Source organism: Mus musculus, chromosome 1 (genome assembly GCF_000001635.26).
Source record: "Mus musculus strain C57BL/6J chromosome 1, GRCm38.p6 C57BL/6J".
NCBI lineage: Eukaryota > Metazoa > Chordata > Mammalia > Rodentia > Muridae > Mus > Mus musculus.
The window spans coordinates 83,296,663-83,313,821 of record NC_000067.6 but is presented as its reverse complement, the minus strand read 5'-3'; the positions used below and the strand labels follow the sequence as shown (position 1 = coordinate 83,313,821).

Sequence of the window (17,159 nt, the reverse complement as noted above, 5' to 3'; positions counted from 1 at the left end):
TTAAAAAAAGGGGGGGGGTAATTTTTGAAGGAATTAACTGCTCTGATAAATCTACACTCTAGTGAGAATCTATTATGGATGAATGAATGTTCCTTTTGCTCTGAACAGCCCCACTACCTGAGAAATAAGTCCCCCTTTGCATGGAGACAGAAATGAATGTATTTTTCACTGTCAAAGCTATGTGCACAGAAGTAATTGTGCAGTAATTATAGCCCTGGTCTCGGATTCCACTGCCCCTCAGACCTGAGCCTGGGAGACTCTGGTATCTCTTCTCTCTGAGGGGCTGGCATGGCTTTGCATCTGGGGATCCAAACAGCTTGACAGAGGGTAATTGTATCACCTTTTTAAAAGAGCTAACCCTCAAAAAAAAAAAAAAAAAAAAGAGCTAACCCTCAAAGAGGCACAAATTACTATTTTATACAAACTGAATTAGTGTGTGCCAAGTTGAGACCCAGAGAGAAAGGTGGGGATAGAAGAATAGAAGGTGCCATTTGGTATAATGGGTGTTCTCTGTGTCCGGTAATGGAGTCAGATGTCCACAGGCACTGGGGTAGCAATGCACTGAATACTTCTTAGCACAGGAGTTTTCAATAAAATGAGCTACATGTGTTGAAAACCACTTCTAGAAAAGAAATGAGAAAGACAAAGTTGAAGCTGGAGCCAGAGTGGGAGGGGGGGCTATTCTTCACTTATCTACTTACAGAGAGAGTTACCTGTTCCCACAGCTTTCTTGTTATTCTGCATGGTTTTCCTTTGTTGACAGATGCCAAGGTGATCTTTCTTTGCCTTTCTGAATCATGCACTTTAAACCTGAGCCACAGGAGCCTCCTGAATACATTTAAAGCTTTGTCCCACTTTGCCCCCACTTCCTATTTTGGTGATGAATTTCCTCCTCTTTCCCCATGTTCCAGCTTAGTGAACCATTAATCTTTCTCAGAAAAGCTTCTGGAATTCTGAGGGGTGGCAGTGTGTCCTGGACACTCATGCAGCCTCACTTGGTGCTGAACCTAGGGTAGAGCTGGCTGTGCTAAATTTGTGGAGTTCAGGTGTGCAGGTACACACACACACAAACACACCATTACCATCAAGCTTTCTCTTTGGCCATACCAGGGAGCTGTTCTTGGTCAAGTTTACCAAGGGTCATCTCAGTCTTTTCTACCAGAGTCACACTTGACCCTAAGTCAATGTTGGCCTAAGATCATATTATCCTAGGAAGATGGATTTAATAGAGAAAGGAATTTTTATGTCTCCCAGTGCAGCCCAGCCAGAGAATCAGCATGCTGGTGTTGGTTTCCTGTTCTTCCCAAGGAGCAGAGGCTACAGTTGGTCCCTATAGCATTCATATAGCAAGTTAACACCAGAGCCACGCTATACTCTGCTTAAAAACTCCATCATTTCATAGAAGATCTGTTCTTTGCAAAAAGGATTAAAAGAGAATGAGCTTCATCCTTCATGGTCATTGGCTAAATGCAGTACCAGGAGCTGGGCCTGTGATAGGTAGCCAGGGGCCTTGATCTTTTGTTCTAACCAAGAACACATGGGGATGCTCACTGATTTATACCATATCCGTTTCTGTCTACCTTCATATGTGCCGATGATTTAGAGTCCTGTCCTTTCTTCTTTATATCCTCTTGTGATTCTGTGCTTTAATTAATGTCTATGCCAAGAAATTCAAACTCAAATGCTTAACAAAGAAGGCCACATGAATGCGACAGACACCAGCAGTGAATAAAGCCAGCATATGCCACTAATGTGGCCTCCTGCCATTCATTGTGCTAAATGAAGAAGATATTTCATGTAACACAAACACAAATAATGCTGAAAATATCATTTTGAGACCAAGAATTTAAACTATCCAGAATAAGAAATCAGAAAAAAAAATCGTCTATTAAGTTCTCAGTTACTAAAAGCTGATTGTGAACTAAAATTACCAGATTACCTCATCACCCCAAGTCTTGATGGCAAGATTAGTTACACTATTTACAGTGTACAGTGCCAACCTTGGCCATGCTCCCACTGATCAGAAGAGACATGGTCATGTCTTCGCTTTCCTGGTAGGAATGACTGCTCCCAAGCCCAACAGCTGTCAGGCTGGGTACACTTCTGCTGCTTCTGTTTAGGGTAGCAACACTCAAGGAAGTTCTAGAAATCAAATACCCCAGAGTTGTTCTCTCTATTCTAATTCTTGCGATTCTGTTTTCCAGCAATCTCTTCCTTTCCAGTTGAGAGTAAAAGAAGATGAGTAATACCAACCAAGTTCACTTGCACTTTGACATCAATTAAATCATATCCTTAAAACCATTATGTAGGAATGTTCTCCTTCAGAAACTTGTAACTTCTGGACTGTTAATACAGTATATTTGTGTGTGTGGCACATCACGGCTGGTTCTCATGTCAACTTGCCACAAAATAGAGCATCCTGAGTAGGGAGCCTCAGCTGCAGATGTGTCCTAAGTACTTGGATTGATGTGGGAAGACACACCCAGACTGCAGGCAGCATCTTTTGGTAGAGCACACTCAGATCGTGGGCAGCATCTTTTGGAAGCAACCCAGATACAAATAGTGTCACAGAATGTAGATCACATTCTCTCCTCGTGCTCACTTGGCCTTACCTCTTGCCCTGAGTAAATTTAGCATGATGCTACCGATAGATCCTCTTCTGATGTCAGAACCACCATTTCTTTCTAAGCTTTGGTCATCTTTGATTTTGAATCATAGAGCTGTAACTCCAGGAAACTTCTATGCTTCTGGTGCCAGATTGAGACTGCAAAGGTACCCAGCTTCGGGGTGACTGACCAACTAGTGGCTGTCACCTCCACCTCCCACTAGCAAGAGACAATCATTGTGGGGATTACTTTGAGTGTGAAGGCACCCACCCTCACAGACCAAAAGACTACCAGGTTCTCATCTCTCAGGTGTGATTCTGCTATAGTTATTTTAAAGGTGTTTATATGTGTGTGTGTGTGTGTGTGCCTGTGTGTGTGTTTGTGTGTGTGCACATGTGTGTGTGTTTTATATATGTATATGTGTTATATATGTATATATATATGTATATATATATATGTACCTATGTGTTATATATCAATTATATATATATATGAATAAATATATGAGCACATATAAATATATATGAACCATATATACATAAATGAACAGGTCATTGGGAATGGATTCTGACTACTACCCGGAAATTCTCTTTTGGAACATACTGCTTTCATTTTTCTGTAACTACATCTACTTCTGAATTTTGCAGATAGCAATAAACAGCACCTCCTCCCCCCCCCAAAGAGATTTTTCAAGAGCACTGAAAATTTGGCCCAGAGAAAGTATTATACAGAGTCTGTTACCATGGGTAGAATTAGTCCTCAGTTTTCAGCTGGTCACCCTTATAAAGTGTCTATTTTTAATCAAATTTGCCCATCAAATCATTGAGAATCTATGTTTACTACACTGTTCTCTAACACCTATTCCTCATCATCAGAAGGGAAAATAGAACGACTCAGATGGGACAGTTAATTTCATTGCAGCACAGTTTTTACAATGTAAGGTTGGGTCTCACCCTGCAGAACTGCAATTATTGATCAGCAACATAAAAAAGCACAATCTTCTCCATGAAGGAGACATAATAAAAAACCTCTCCCATTGTGATGTCTCCAAAACCTCATTCCACATCCCAGAATCACCGAGAAGAGCATGAAATAAAAACCACAGTGTGTTGCTGAGAACACATTGTTTAGGCTATAAGAAAAGCTTTAGTTCACGACTCCACTATGAATCTACTTTTTGACTCCCAGAGCAAGGAGAAATAAGACCTTCTCACCATGCCTCTCCCACTGTTCTCTTCTGCTTCAGCAGTCACCTTTCCAGTTTCATGTCACGTAACGCTCTAACCCTCTTCATATCCCCATCTGTGAGATCTCCTTTTTCCCCACTATCTGCCCCATTTAATTTCATGATATCTACTGACACTAACACCAGTATAAATACATGTGTATAAAGATTAGACCCTGGAGGGGGCTGAAGAGATGACTCATGGTTAAGAATGCTAGCTGCTAGAAGCCACACAGCTTCTGGAACAGGCAGAAGTGACATAGCTTCTGGGACAGGGAGAAGCAAAACAACTTCTGGGACAGACCCCATTTCCGGCTCCAGACATCCGGGCACCTTCCCCTCCAGAGGAGAGGTGTCCGCCCAGGAGGACTCTGACCACCAGAGCAGGTAAGAGAGCCATCTTGTGTCCCATGTCCCTCAGAGACTAGACTGTGTGGGTGAGCATGCAGATTGCAGAGGCAACACATTTTCTGGGACAGGCCTTATTTCAGGCCTTCATCTTCAACCAGGAGGCAAGTCTCAACGCCAGACCTCTGTGCACCTTCCCTGCAGGAGGAGTGATTGGCAGCAGAGAGTACTCTGACCACTGAGACTCTGCTGACAGAAGCTAACAGAATCACATGAGGAACAAGCTCCAACCAGAGACAACTATAACAACTAAATCCAGAGATTACCAGGTGACGAAAGGCAAACGTAAGAATCTTACTAACAGAAACCAAGACCACTCACCATCATCAGAACCCAGCACTCCCACCTCAGCCAGTCCTGGATACCCCAACACACCCGAAAAGCAAGACTCAGATTTAAAATCATATCTCATGATGCTGGTAGAAGATATCAAAAAGGGCATTAATACTCACTTAAAGAAATACAGGAGAACAGTGCTAAAGAGGTAGAAGTCCTTAAAAAGGAAATATAAAAATCCCTTAAAGAGCTACAAGAAAACACAACCAAATAGGTGATGGAATTGAACAGAAGTATCCAAGACCTAAAAAGGGAAGTAGAAACAATAAAGAAAACCCAAAGTGAGACAACTCTGGAGATAGAAACCCTAGGAAAGAAATCAGGAACCATAGATGCGAGCATCAGCAACAGAATACAAGAGATGGAAGAGAGAATCTCAGGTGCAGAAGATTCCATAGAGAACCTGGGCACAACAATCAAAGAAAATGCAAAATGCAAAAAGATCCTAACTCAAAACATCCAGGAAATCCAGGAAACAATGAGAAAACCAAACCTATGCATAATAGGAGTAGATGAGAATGAAGATTTTCAACTTAAAGAGCCAGCAAATAACTTCAACAAAATGATAGAAGAAGACTTTCCAAACCTAAAGAAAGAGATGCCCATGAACATACAAGAAGCCTACAGAACTCCAAATAGACTCGACCAGAAAAGAAATTCCGCCCAACACATAATAATCAGAATAACAAATGCACTAAATAAAGATAGAATATTAAAAGCAGTAAGGTTAAAAGGTCATGTAACATATAAAGGCAGGCCTATTCGAATTACACCAGACTTCACAGAGACTATGAAAGCCAGAAGATCCTGGACAGATGTTATGCAGACCCTAAGAGAACACAAATGCAAACCCAAGCTACTATATCCAGCAAAACTCTCAATTACCATAAATGGAGAAACCAAAGTATTCCATGATAAATCCAAATTCACACATTATCTTTCCACGAATCCAGCCCTTCAAAGGATAATAAAGGGAAAACACCAACACAAGGACAGAAACTACACCCTGGAAAAAGCAAGAAAGTAATCCTTCAACATACCTAAAAGAAGACAGCCACAAGAACAGATTCCCAACTTTAACAACAAAAATAACAGGAAGCAACAATTAATTTTCTTTAATTTCTCTTAATATCAATGGAATCAATACCCCCAAAGACATAGACTAATAGACTAGCTACACAAACAGGACCCAAAATTTTGATGCTTATACGAAACCCATCTCAGGGAAAAAGACAAACATTACCTCAGAGTGAAAGGCTGGAAAACAATTTTCCAAGCAAATGGTCCGAAGAAACAAGCTGGAGTAGCCATTCTAATATCTAATAAAATTGACTTCCAACCCAAAGTTATCAAAAAAGACAAGGAGGGGCACTTCATACTCATCAAAGGTAAAACCTACCAAGATGAACTCTCAATTCTGAATATCTATGCTCCAAATACAGGGGCAGCCATATTCATTAAAGAAACTTTAGTAAAGCTCAAAGCACACATTGCACCTCACACAATAATAGTGGGAGATTTCAACACCTCACTCTCACCAATGGTCAGATCCTGGAAACAGAAACTAAACAAAGACACATGGACACTAACAGAAGTTATGAAATGAATGGATTTAATAGATATCTACAGAACATTTTAATCCTAAAACAAAAGCATATGCCTTCTCCTCAGCGCCACATGGTACCTCCTCCAAAACTGACCATATAATTGGTCACAAAACAGGCCCCAACAGATACAAAAATAATGAAATTATCCCATGCATCCTATCTGATCACCACAGACTAAGGCTGATCTTCAATAACAAGATAAATAATAGAAAGTCAACATTCATGTGGAAACTGAACAACACTCTACTCAATGATTCCTTGGTCAAGAATGAAATAAAGAAAAAAATTAAAGACTTCTTAGAGTTTAATAAAAATGAAGCCAAAACATACCCAAACTTGTGGGACACAATGAAGGCATTTCTAAGAGGAAAACTCATAGCCCTGAGTGCCTCCAAAAAGAAACTAGAAAGAGCATACACTAGCAGCCTGACAGCAAAACTAGAAGCTCTAGAACAAAAGGAAGCAAATTCACCCAAGAGGAGTAGACAGGAGGAAATAATCAAACTCAGGACTGAAATCAACCAAGTGGAAACAAGAAGAACTATTCAAATAATCAACCAAATGAGAAGCTGGTTCTTTGAGAAAATCAGCAAGATAGATAAACCCTTAGCCAGACTCACTAGAGGGCATAGGGACAGCATCCTAATTAACAAAATCAGAATTGAAAAAGGCGACATAACAACCGAACCTGAGGAAATCCAAAACACCATCAGATCCTACTACAAAAGGCTATACTCAACAAAACTGGAAAACCTGGATGAAATGGACAACTTCCTAGACAGATACCAGGTACCAAAGTAAAATCAGGATCAGATTAAAGATATAAACAGTCCCATTTCACCTAAAAATATAGGAGCAGTCATAAAAAGCCCAACCAAAAAAAGCCCAGGACCAGACAGTTTTAGTGCAGAGTTCTATCAGACCTTCAAAGAAGACCTAATTCCAACTCTCCTCAAACTAATCCACAAAATAGAAGCAGAAGGTACTCTGCCCAATTCATTCTATAAAGCCACAATTAGTCTAATACCTAAACCACACAAAGATCCAACAAAGAAAGAGAACTTCAGACCAATTTCCCTTATGAATATCGATGCAAAAATACTTAATAAAATTCTCGCACACCAAATCCAAGAACACAACAAAACCATCATTCACCACGATTAAGTAGACTTTATCCCAGGGATGCAAGGTTGGTTTAATATATGAAAATCCATTAATGTAATCCACTATATAAACAAACTCAAAGAAAAAAAAGTCACACAATTATCTCCTAAGATGCTGAGAAAGCATTTGTCATAATCCAATACCCTTTCATGATAAAAGTCTTGGAAAGATCAGGAATTCAAGGCCCATATCTAAACATAATAAAAGCAATATACAGCAAAACAGTAGACAACATCAAACTAAATGGAGTGAAACTTGTAGTAATCTCACTAAAATCAGGGACTAGACAAGGCTGCCCACTTTCTCCCTACCTATTCAATATAGTACTTGAAGTCCTAGCCAGAGCAATTCGACAACAAAAGGAGATCAAGGGGATACAAATTAAAAAGGGAGATGTCAAAATATCACTATTTGCAGGTGATATGATAGTATATGTAAGTGACCCTAAAAATTCCACCAGAGAATTCCTAAACCTGATAAACAGCTTCCGTGCAGTAGCTGGATATAAAATTAACTCAAACAAATCAATGGCCTTTCTCTACACAAAGGATAAACAGGCTGAGAAAGAAATTAGGGAAACAACACTCTTCACAATAGTCACAAATAATATAAAATATCTTGGTGTGACACTAACTAAGGAAGTGAAAGATCTGTATGATAAAAACTTGAAGTCTCTCAAGAAAGAAATTAAAAAAGATCTCACAAGATGGAAAGATCTCTTATGCTCATAGATGGGCAGGATCAATATAGTAAAAATGGCTATCTTGCCAAAAGCAATCTACAGATTCAATGCAATCCCCATCAAAATTCCAACTCAATTCTTCACTGAGTTAGAAAGGGCAATTTTCAAATTCATCTGGAATAACAAAAAAAAAAAAAAAAACAGGATAGTAAAAACTCTTCTCAAGGATAAAAGAACCTCTGGTGGAATCACCACACCTGACATTAAGGTGTACTACAGAGCAATTATGATAAAAACTGCATGGTACTGGTACAGCAACAAACAGGTAGATCAGTGGAATAGAATTGAAGACCCAGAAATTAATCCACACACCTATAGTCACCTGATCTTTGACAAAGGAGATAAAACCATCCAGTGAAAAAAAAGACAGCATTTTCAACAAATTGTGCTGGCACAACTGGAGGTTAACGTGTAGAAGAATGTGAATTGATCCATTCTTATATCCTTGTACAAAGCTCAAGTCTAAGTGGATCAAAGTCCTCCACATAAAATCAGAGACACTGAAATTAATAGAGGAGAAAGTGGGGGAAAGCCTTGAAGATATGGACATGGGAAAAATTCCTAAAGAGAACAGCAATGGCTTGTGCTGTAAGATCAAGAATTGACAAATGGGACCTCATGAAACTGCAAAGCTTCTGTAAGGCCAAAGACACTGTCAATAAGACAAAGGCCACCAACAGATTGAGAAAAGATTTTTACCAATCCTAAATCTGATAGGGGACTAATATCCATTATATATAAAGAGCTCAAGAAGCTGGACTCAGAAATTCAAATAACCCCGTTAAAAATGGGGTACAGAGCTAAACAAAGAATTCTCACCTGAGGAATACCGAATGGCTGAGAATCACCTGAAAATATGTTCAACATCCTTAATCATCAGGAAAATGCAAATCAAAACAACCTTGCGATTCTACCTCATACCAGTCAGAATGGCTAAGATCAAAAATTCAGGTGACAGAAGATGCTGGCGAGGATGTGAAGAAAAAGGAACACTCCTCCATTGCTGGTGGGATTGCAAGTTTGTACAACCACTCTGGAAGTCAGTCTGGTGGTTCCTCAGAAAGTGGACATAGTACTACCAGAAGATCCAGCAACACCTCTCCTGGGCATATACCCAGAAGATGTTCCAACTGGTAATAAGAACACATGTTCCACTATGTTCATAGCAGCCTTATTTATAATAGCCAGAAGCTGGAAAGAACCCAGATGTCCCTCAACAGAAGAATGGATTCAGAAAATTTGGTACATTTACACAATGGAATACTACTCAGCTATTAAAAAGAATGAATTTATGAAATTCTTGGGCAAATGGATGGACCTGGAGAGCATCATCCTCAGTGAGGTAACCCAATCACAAAAGAAGTCATTAGATGTGCACTCAGTGATAAGTGGATATTAGCCCAGAAACCTAGAATACCCAAGATACAATTTGCAAAACACAAGAAAATCAAGAAGGAAGACCAATGTGTGGATACTTCATTCCTCCTTAGAATAGGTAATAAAATACCCATAAAAGGAGTTACAGAGACAAAGTTTGGAGCTAAGATGAAAGGATCCAGAGACTACCCCACCCGGGGATCCATCCCATAATCAGCCACCAAACCCAGACACTATTGCATATGCCAGCAAGATTTTACAGAAGGGACCCTGATATAGCTGTCTTGTATGAGGCTATGCCAGTGCCTGGCAAATACAGAAGTGGATGCTCACAGTCATCTATAGGATGGAACACAGGACCCCCAATGGAGAAACTAGAGAAAGCACCCAAGGAGCTGAAGGTGTCTATAACCCTATAGGTGGAACAACAATTTGAACTAACCAGTACCCCTAGAGCTCATGTCTCTAGATGCATCTGTAACAGAAGATGGCCTGGTTGCCATCATTGGGAAGAGAGGCCCCTTGGTATTGCAAACTTTATATGCCCCAGTACAGAGGAATGCCAGGGCCAAGAAGTGGGAGTGTGTGGGTAGGGGAACAGGGCGGGGGGAGGGTATAGGGAACTTTTAAGATAGCATTTGAAACGTAAATAAAGAAAAAATAATAATAATAAAAAGAATGCTAGCTGTTCCTCTAGAGGGTCCAAATCCAGTGACCAGGTCATAGGGTAGCTCATCACTGCCAAAATCTAATTCTAGGGGATCTGATGCTCTCTTTGAGGCCCTGTGGGTAGTTGCACTTACATGTACATAGCCACACAGAGATACATATACACATATAAATTAATAAAAGTAAAATAAGTGTTTACGAATGAAACAAAAACTTAGAAACTGGGATACACATATCAAAGCAAACATGTGGCACTTGTCCTTCCTACACTCTGTGTCACATCACTTTGTATGATACTTTCCAATTCCATCCATTTTCCTGCAAATTTTATATTTTATATTAATTTTATATTCTTCATAGCTGAATAAAATTGTTTTTATATACCGCATTTTCCTTATGATTCATCTGTCAATGGACACCTAGGCTGATTCATTTTTGCATTTGGCACACTCTCACACAGGTCTTCACTGAAAAATGGACACTTCGTATTCAACAGACTAGCACAAGCCAGCTGAGGTGTAATCCTTCATATATGTAGGAATGGTATAACTTTGGTGACCTTGAACTATTTATTTTTTGAGTCTCAGTACCTAAGCTGCAAAAGATATCCCTAGAGTGATGTCATTGGGCTGAGGGAGGACCACCTAAGACAGGTCAAAAACATAGCAACATACCTGGAAGCTGCCATCATCATAAATGTTCTTTATCAACAGCTCCCTGCAGAAGGCATGGATCTATGTTCCCCAGGCCCCTACCCCTGACCACAGAGTTTCACACTGTGGTGCCTCAGTATCGTGAGAATAGTGAGGTAGCTCTAACAAGTAATGGAATAATGAAAATAGTGTTTCGTACAGATTTGGCTTGGAACCATGAGTTGCCCATTTATTTATTACTTGGAACTGAGTTTATTAGCGATTCGTTATCTACTGTATTTTTCCCTGCATTATATTAGCATGCTATCTATTTTTGAAAAGTCTCACCAAAGATTCATTTATAAAATCAAAAAATATGGTAATATATATGTATATATATGTGTGTATATATACATATGTATGTGTGTGTATGTATGTATGTAAAATCACTTCCATTTTGTATATATTTTGGTATTTCTGGTAGAAAAATAGAAGAGAATGTCAACACTTCTGATGTGGTAAACATTTGCATCTCTGAGTATGATCCTTTAATTATAACTATCAGGTGTTTAGGAAAAGAAACAAATTATTATTGTTAGCTTGAAATCATATGATTGTTCTAGGGATCATTTATGGTTGGTGAAAGCAGTTCAGGCTGCAAGCAAATCTCCTTGTTCTGGGTACATGAGCCACAGACACAATGAAGTGTGGGGAGGGTAATCAAATAGAAACAGTGCATGCAAGTCACAGTTTGGGAATGCTAACGTAACACAGTCTGATTATATACGAGGAAGATCCATCTAAATCCTCACATAATTGGGGTGGTGGTGTTCATAAAGAAAAAGAGTGCGAAAGTTAAGCATATGCTACAAATGAAAATAATTCTACTCAGCAGACCTTAAGGCTGAATGCCTATGCTCCCATTATCTTATTTTTTCTTCTCCTTTGGTTTGCATTATCTATCTCAGGATTGCCTGTTTTTCTTCTGGTGCTGACTTCCACCTGTCAGAATGGACAGGATTTCACGTTCATTTTTATATTTACTAAAACCACCAAATAATGGTTCTTCTATGATTAAATGCAAGCATATAGAAAAAAATCAACTCAGGTTATTTTAATTCCTCCTCCAATTTCATTCAGTTGCTTAAAATATATTTTACTTATTCTTTAAGAACCAACCAGTCCCCCAAGAGCTCCCAGGGACCAAGTCATCAACAAAGGAGTACACATGTCTCCAGCTGCATATGTTGCAGAGGATGGCCTTGTCATGCATCAATGGGAGGAGAGGTCCTTGGTCCTATGAATGCTTTATAGATGTCCCAGTGTGGGGAAACTGAGGGCAAGGGGGAGGAAGTGGGGGGTGGGTGTTTGAACACCCTCAGAGAAGCAAGGGGAGGGAGAATGGGATAGGGAGGTTCTTTGGGGGGGGGTAACATTTGAAATGTAAATAAAGAAAATATCCAATAACAAAAAAGAGAATTTCATACATGTACATGATGTGTTTTGATTACATCTACATCCAACACCCTTCCCTCCAAATCTTCTTAGAGCCCATTCCCCTGACTGTTTTTAACTTACTGAGGCCAAACAGTGCTGACAGTCAGTTTAAAATGTGTGCAGGTGCAGGGCCAGCCACTGGAGCAAAGACATTTTGTCACTAACCTGGAACTTAAGCAAACCAGGTATGAATTAGCTTCCTGCATGAACACTAAGGAATGGCAAGGCCTCGGTTTATTCCCAAGGCACAGCCTCTACACTGGGGCCATGATCTCTGTGTCGAGTAACATGCCAAAGAATTTTAATTAGTCCATTCATTCCATTTAAGAAATGTACTGACCTACAATAAAAATCAATTGAACTTTACAGGGATCTAGACAGCCTTTCAATCCTGTTTATTAAAATGACTTTTCAGGTCCCATTTTGTTTTTTCAATTTTTTTCATCAGTGAGTGTGTAGTATATGCATGGGTGTATATGTATGTGTGCATGTGTGTGTACAGGTATGCTCATCCCTGAGGACATACCCTTACGTCAGTATGGCTTTCTTCAGTTGCTTTTTCATATTTTAAGGAATTAATTTGTTATTTTGAGAGAAGATCTCTCAGTGAAACTAAAGCTTGGTATTTCAGCTAGTCTTGCTGGTCAGAAAGACAGTATCCTCCTATATCCAGCCCTAAATTCATGAATTATAAGTCAGTACCATGTATGCCTGGCTTTTACTTGGGAGCTAAGAATACAGACTCGGGTCTTCATGTTTTTGTCACAAGTACTTTACCTACAGAGACATTTCCCAGGAGCATCAGCATGGATTTTAGACTTCTAGTTCAGTTTTTTCCATCTGTGTGAGCCTGGAAGTTGAAAACTCTGTCCCTCAATTTCTTCATCTGCTCATAAGTACAACACTCACGCTGCACTAATGTATTTGTTATGAGGGTGCAGTGGGCTGAGGAGAGGGCATGCAGGTCAGGCCTTGGTAAGCAGAAAAGCCTTCACTACTCTTACTACAATTGCAGATGTTAGAGCACAGTAATGAGCCAGAACTGTTGACAGATCCCCTAGTTCTGCATCTATGCATCTCTCTCCACACATCGCAAAGAGCTCTATCTACATTTCTGCTAAATATTGCAATCAGACATAGTTGACCATTGAATCTCTACAGCAGTCTCTAAATAAATGTCTTTGCTCCAGTTCCAGGGGATCCAAAGCCTCTCCTGACCTTTTTGGGTCCTGCATGCATAAAGTGCACAAACATACATACATAAACCAGTCACACACCTAAAAAATAAAATAAAATGAATCTTTAAAAGAAAAAGAATTGTAAGGTAAGCAAGGAATAGTAACCCCAATATATATTTTAAAATCTGTATTCAATTCTATTTTTCATAGAATAAAGAAACCTCCTTGCAGTTCCTCTCTCTTCTTGCTCCATTATGACAGCCTTTGCCTGCCCTGGCTGGATTGGTTTCAAACACATCCAATTTCCTCTAGGTTCTGCTACTTTAGACCATAATTATAGCTCAGCTCCATCACTTGTAGAAATCAACTCAGAAAACATCTAGAAGCACACAATTCCTAATACAGGAGCAAGCAATGAGGCATGTATGGCCACTTTGGGAACAACTGGGATCTTATTAGAGATTAAATCTGCATGTATCACACAACCTAGCAAGATAATAAACATCTGCAAAGTCAAACAAAGGACCAAGCTCAAAGACAAACCTTAAGCTATGGTCACATCATCTTTGGGTATCCTTTGCTAAGGCCATGTCTTTCAATAGAAAGAGGTACCAAGAGTCTCACAACCAAGATGACGATGACAGAGTACAGTCAATGATCATCTTACGTTTCCCAAATTCTCACTCAGAACATTTTGAAAAATAAGCTTTTCCTTGAAAAGAAACCAAATTTAAAAATTAGACATGTAAAATATTTATTTCCACACAGTAAAATATTATTCTGCAGTAAAGTCTAATGAACTACTAATAAAGACTTGGTAGGAGTTGAACTTGAAAACATTATGTTAGCCACTCACAATAAAACTACATATAATACATATTGTTCCATTTACATTCAATGTCCAAGATAGACAACTCTATAAGATGTAAAATAGCTGTGTAGTTGTTGACAGATGTGGAAGGGATGTGCGAAAATAACATTTGACTGCTAACTGATTGTTTCTTCTGAGAATGAATCAAAGCCAAAGGAAGATATCCTGTGCCTTCCTATATTGCTGTCTGCTTTAATACTATAAGACTAGGTTCTTCAATGAACTGACCTCATCATGTCAGCTAGGTTGCCTGACCAGAAAGATATTCAGCATCCTTAATCATCAGGAAATGCAAACCAAAACAACCCTGAGATTCTACCTCACACCAGTCAGAATGGCTAACATCAAAAATTCAGGTGAAAGCAGATGCTGGTGAGGATGTGGAGAAAGAGGAACACTCCTCCATTGTTGGTGGGATTGCAAGCTTGTACAACCACTCTGGAAATCAGTCTGGCGGTTCCTCAGAAAATTGGACATAGTATTACCGGAGGATTCTGCAATACCTCTCCTGGGCATATATCCAGAAGATGTCCCAACCGGTAAGAAGGACACATGCTCCACTATGTTCATAGCAGCCTTATTTATAATAGCCAGAAGCTGGAAAGAACCCAGATGTCCATCAACAAAGGAATGGATACAGAAAATGTGGTACATTTACACAATGGAGTACTATTCAGCTATTAAAAAGAATGAATTTATGAAATTCCTAGCCAAATGGATGGACCTGGAGGGCATCATCCTGAGTGAGGTAACCCAAACACAAAAGAACTCACATGATATGTACTCACTGATAAGTGGATATTAGCCCAGAAACTTAGAATAATCAAGGTACAAGATACAATTTAAAAAAAAAAACACATGAAATTCAAGAAGAACGAAGACCAAAGTGTGGATCTTTGCCCCTCCTTAGAATTGGGAACAAAACACCCATGGAAGGAGTTACAGAGACAAAGTTTGGAGCTGAGATGAAAGGATGGACCATCTAGAGACTGCCATACCCGGGAATGCATCCCATAATCAGCTTCCAAATGCTGACACCATTGCATACACTAGCAAGATTTTGCTGAAAAGACCCAGATATAGCTGTCTCTTGTGAGACTATGCCGGGGCCTAGCAAACACAGAAGTGGATGCTCACAGTCAGCTATTGGATGGATCACAGGGCCCCCAATGGAGGAGCTAGAGAAATTAACCAAGGAGCTAAAGGGATCTGCAACCCTATAGGTGGAACAACAATATGAACTAACCTGTACCCGGAGCTCTTGACTCTATCTGCATATGTATCAAAAGATGGCCTAGTCGGCCATCACTGGAAAGAGAGTCCCATTGGACATGCAAACTTTATATGTCCCAGTACAGGGGAATGCCAGGGCCAAGAAGTGGGAGTGGGTGAGTAGGGAAGTGGGGAGGGGTATTGGGGACTTTTGGGATAACATTGGAAATGGAAATGAAGAAAATACCTAATTAAAAAAAATATTGACAGTAAGAAGCAGCAGAGAAGTCTGACAGCCCTGAGTGTAAAACTTGTATTTTGTATGAGTGTTGCAGTTATTTGGAAGCAGTAACTTCATACAAATGCAATGCCATCCCAAAGAGTCAAGTGTGGTCTAGAACAACTGACAACATGGCACCATGCCACACTCATGGAAGAGTTTTCCATTTAGTGCCATCAACCCAAACTGATAATCCGAGAAAATGTGGCATCTTGAGAAGATAAATTCAGCCCAGGGTCCTATATCCAGCAAAACTCTTTTGCAGCAGGAAGAAGACAGACAGCTTTTTTTGTTGTTGTTGTGGTTTTTTTTTTTTTTTTTTGAAAGCATTGTAGGGCTTAGCATTTTGATACTGTCAAATTAAGGGATCTTGTCCTAGCTTCCGTGGGCAGATGGCCGCATTGTTCCAAGCATCTGAAAGGAACTGGTTTTCTTCAAAAATAAACCCTAAGTATATGTTTGGCCATAAACTGCATTCAGATGTCTAAATTTTAAAGGCAATTTGACATCCTGCTTTTAAGGAACTTTTCATAGAAATTATCTCTATAAGAATAAAAGGTTTTAGCTGACTTCAAGAGACATGAAAACATTAGAATCAAAGATACCCCCTGGCTAAAATCCCTGGTGTCAATCTATCCTTCTGTCAGCGACTGCTCATGGTGGGTACACAGCAGGGTGGTATCTCGTAACTATTGAATTTGCCTATCTGGAGAGTCTAAAATGTTGACTTAAATTAATGTGCAGCAACCTAAAACTGTTCACATGCAATATAGATTTAGCACTGGCAGCAATCACCAGTTCTTCTCATGTGTTTTCAATTAAATTCAAAGTTTAAACTTTTTTTTTAATCGAATACAACATTGCTGGTTTTGTCTGACTTCATTTGTCATTTATCTCATGCAAACTGCTGTGATCTGTGTTCAACTAAATTTATTTTATATTACATTGTTTGAGTAGATCTTAATGCCAAACTCTTTCTCATGTCAGATTTTCATTGCGCGCACGTGCACAAACACACACACACACACACACACACACACACTAATTGAGATTACTTGACTAAGTAATCCACACTATGAAACAGAGAAAACAGAATATTGTCTATAAACATTCATATATTTGTGTGTACATATATATGTATATTTATGTATATATATGTATATATATTAGTTTAAATTATTGAAGAGATCATTTTCTTCCTGACATTTATTCCCACACCAACACATGCATAAGACCAAGCTAAGAGACAGGGGAGCAGCATGTGCATGCGACGTTGAAAGTCCAACCACAGAGGCAGCTTTGCTAAGCATGCAGGGTGGGGAGTGTCTGAGTTCCCCCGGGATGATGTGCTTCCA

The 17,159-nt window shown here is 39.5% G+C and overlaps 1 protein-coding gene across 5 annotated transcripts in view; it reads left to right on the top strand.

Annotated features, from left to right (window-relative positions):
- The window catches only part of Sphkap (SPHK1 interactor, AKAP domain containing), a 152,970-nt gene that overhangs the window by 94,590 nt on the left and 41,221 nt on the right, over nt 1–17,159 (top strand). The gene's annotated exons all lie outside the window — the stretch shown is intronic.